The sequence below is a fragment of the Chenopodium album genome, chromosome 17, assembly GCF_948465745.1.
Source record: "Chenopodium album chromosome 17, dcCheAlbu1.1, whole genome shotgun sequence".
NCBI classification, from domain to species: Eukaryota; Viridiplantae; Streptophyta; class Magnoliopsida; order Caryophyllales; family Amaranthaceae; genus Chenopodium; species Chenopodium album.
The window spans coordinates 17,257,490-17,261,523 of record NC_137850.1 but is presented as its reverse complement, the minus strand read 5'-3'; the positions used below and the strand labels follow the sequence as shown (position 1 = coordinate 17,261,523).

Below are 4,034 nucleotides of genomic sequence, written 5' to 3'. Positions count from 1 at the left end.
TGTTGAGTGTTTATAAATTTTGTTTGGCTTAGGAGGATTAGTCCAACGACCTAATTTTCCCACGTCACCCACCATAGTATTGGTTACCATAACCACCACCACTTTGGTTCCAACCACGGTTTCCACCTTGATTCCAATTCCCCATTTGATTGGAGTTTGGCCTCAGGTTCCCTACATTTTCCATTCTAGGAGAAAAATTCATAGCATTGACATCTTCCACATTATCATCATGTTCATGTGGAGGGGGTTGAACTTCACAAGCATACACACAATGGGAGGTATCATGATCATAGGTTTCACAATTTGAGCAAAACATGCATCCTTGAGGCATTTTATTATAAGAAGAGGGGGAAGGAGTAGTCATACCATTGCCTCCCTTGGTTGAAGGGGAGGTATTACCATGAGGGTTGGACCTTTCTTTCATCATTTCATCCATTTGCTTGGCCATATTGGAGATTTGGGAAGAAAGGTTGTTGATTGCGTTGGCTTGCTCCAATGCATAGACACCCTTGCTACAAGTAGCCTCCCTTTGTCCTTCACACCAATCATCATAATGCTTTGCGGCCTCCTCTATGATGCATTCCACTTCATCCTCTCCTTTGTTCATGATTGGACCGCCGGCTGCGGCATCTAGGCTTGTTCTCCCTTGAGGTGAGAGACCTCCATAGAAAGTGTGGATGAGTTGATACTTGGGTATCCCATGATGCGGGCATTGACGTTGAAGCTCTTTGTACCGGTCCCATGCCGCACTTAGAGTCTCACCACTCTTTTGGCGAAAACCTTGAATTAAGGACCGAGCCTCGGCGGTGTTCCTATGGTTATAAAATCTCCTCAAGAAAGCCGTAGTTACTTGGTCCCATGTTGTGAGAGAATTAGGGGGCACCTCCTTCTCTAGCCATTCTAGACCTCTCCTAATTAAAGAAAATGGAAACATCTTGAGGCGGATATACTCTTGAGTCACTCCATTGGCTTTGATCGTGTCACAATACTTCTCAAATTCTTTCAAATGCTCATGAGGGCTCTCAAATTTTCCACCCGAGAATTATTTTCTTTCTATTAAAGAAATCAAATTGGGCTTGATTTCGAAATTGTTGGCTTGAGTGGTAGGGGTTAGGATCCCACTTTGGGATCTAAAGGCTTCGGGAGCCCCAAGACGACTCAAAAGTGTATTCTCTCCCATTTTAGAACCTTCTTCACTTTCGGACTTAAAGATTGAAAAGGGGTTGATTCCGGGACTTGATGGTGAATTAGGACTATCTAAGTCTTCACTTGAGGGTGAAGATGGTGGAGTATCTTCCAATTCTCTTACTCCTTCTTTCGTTGGGGTGTGAGAATTCTTACTCCTCGCTCTCGCTTCTCTTCGAAGTAAGGACAAAGATCTCTCTAGCTCCGGATCGATGGGAATCAAAGACCTTGAGCGGGTTCGTCCTCTGTTCATACAACAAAGCTAAGGAGAACGTAAGCACTGACAAGTAACAAGTAGTAGCAAATACTAACAAACAAGGAATGAGATAGTCTCAAATAAAGTAATGAAAAAGCAATGGAAGCCGTCTCCCCGGCAACGGCGCCAATTTGACAAAGGAATAAACGCGTCGCCAATTGTCTATACCTAGATCAAATACAATTTATATAACCTAAACAAACCTAATACAAGTATAAGGCAAGCATAGGGGTCGAACCACAAGGAGACATGCATAAACACCACATTCACTACTTAAGACTTAAGCTACCTCGGGACAAGAAGTGTGATTAACTAAGAGATTAAACTAAAGATTAAGAATGATTAAAAATCAATATAACTAAACACCAAGGGATGTAGGTAGATGTAGTTGCCATTTGATCATGAAATAACACGGAAGAAAAGCAATGGTAAACTAAGCATGCAAGAATATCGAAATAAAGCTCAATCTAACCGCCTTCCAGGGTTAATTGATTTCTCCTAACATAGCCTCTATGTTTCCACACTAGAACCATATATTAGAAGGTGCAATCAATGAACTATCGATAACAATGAACCTTAACTAAGTCAATTTCCGTTTCTTGTTAGCAAAGATTCACCTTTAATCAACTAACAATGTGCACTTGCAAGAAGATTAAAGAATATCAAACATACAAAGACTTTAATCACCATTAACATAACCCCAACATCATAAGCATGAATCAATTAACAACTACACCATCCCCACACCCTTGGCTAGGTGACTACTCACAAATCATATTGAAGACAATATCAATCATCAAATCAATAAGCATCAACATGATCAATAAGCAAAGAAGGAAAATCAAAATAAGCAAAAAAAACTAAGTACAAAAGTAAAGAAAGAGAGTAAGAAATTTCCCATTAATTGAAGATGAAGATTTACAAAGATTCAATCAAGCTCCTTCTTCAATATCCAAGTTCATCAATGAAAATCCACACTTTCTCTCTCTACTAATGGAGTTTCTCTCTCTAGATTAGGGTTAAAATGTTTCTAAGTAATGATAGATGATCCACTAATCTCCCTACGACCTATATGTATAGGTCCTTTAAAAGATACAAAAAATACGAAATAAAAACTGCAACTCAGCGGTGCGCGCCCGCGCATATACACTGCGCACCTGCGCAGACGCTGTGCGTGCGCCCTCGCAGATCTTGTGTGCCCGCAGATTTGTGGGTACGGGAAATTAGACCCATGGATGCGCGACTTCTCCCAGCAATACTGCACACTCGCGCTTGAAGAGTGTGCGCCCGCACACAATGCGCACACAACTCCCTGTTTTGGTTCTGCTTCTGCTGCCTTCTTGTGCGGGTTCTCCCAGGGCTGCGCGCCCGCACATAACAAAGTCGCGCGCCCGCACACAAAGCGCGCACAAGGCGCACAAAATCTTCTGTTTGTGTTCTGTTCTTGAAGCATTCCTGCGCGGGTTCTCACAGTGCTGCGCGCCCGCACACAGGGGATTTTGGGGGTGAATTGCTCTTCTTCCAATGCCTTAATTCCTACAAAACCAAAACAAAGAAAACAAGGAGAAAGGCAAACAAAGATAAGAGGAATAAAAAGGAGAGAAAAAGGGGGCAAACAAGCTACAAATGGGAGGGAAAAACCCATAAGAAGAGCACTAAATTGTGGCATAAATGCCACTCATCAATTTTCCAAAAGCATGAAAAACATGGAAATGCATATACTCAAGTGCATGACATATATGAATCAACATCCCACCAAACATGATAGAATACCCTCCCCCAAGCGTGAATGAAACCAAGCTCTCAAATCATAAACGATGAAACCAAGGAGGGGAAAACAAGGAAAAATTAATCCAACATTACCAACACATGATCTTCAAGTGACAATAAGTAAGAGAGAGAGGGAAAAGAAGGATATTACTGGATCTGGGATAAATGCTAAATCACAAAAAAAAAAAAAAAAAAAACCCAAAATAACCTCATATGAGCCACAATCTCTACAAATAAGGCTTGAATTCCACATGATAGGTAAGTTGAGGCATATTTCCTTGATTCTTGATCATCACCAATGTGCAAGAGTATATCAAGTTGTGTACCTAGCAAGGAACACAAACACGTCCATGAGAGAAAATCTAATCTAAAAAAAAAGAAAATGAAAACAATAAAACACGGGTTACTTCCCGCAAAGGCTTGCTTAACGTCCAAGCATGACCAATCTAGTAAATAACCCAACAAAGAACGCAAAAGCTTGTCATATGCACTGGCAAACATATCAAGAAATAGAGCATACGCGATGCTCATATGACAAGCAAACATAAAGTACAAGGAGACTTATGTTTGAGAGAAGGGGGAAAAGAAAAAGTAAAAGAATCAAAAGAAAAATCAATAAAATAAGAAGAAAAAGAAATATAGGGAGGCAAACTATCCTCACAAAAATCATTTTGGTTGGCATTATAACTCTTTTCCTCATCAACAATAAAAGAGTTCGGGGCTTTGGAAGCATGGATAGGAAGAGGATTCCTAAGCGGTTCTTTGAGAAAAGAAGGGAGGAACATAGGATAGTAGGGGATATGGTTAAACCTTTGGGAGAAAG

General features: G+C 40.8%; 1 non-coding gene across 1 annotated transcript; it reads left to right on the top strand.

The window, feature by feature from the left end:
• Positions 1–695: 695 nt before the first annotated feature.
• Positions 696–801, top strand: LOC145590384 (small nucleolar RNA R71). The gene has a single exon (XR_014101991.1). It is a non-coding gene; the product is annotated as a small nucleolar RNA R71 (small nucleolar RNA).
• Positions 802–4,034: the final 3,233 nt, after the last annotated feature.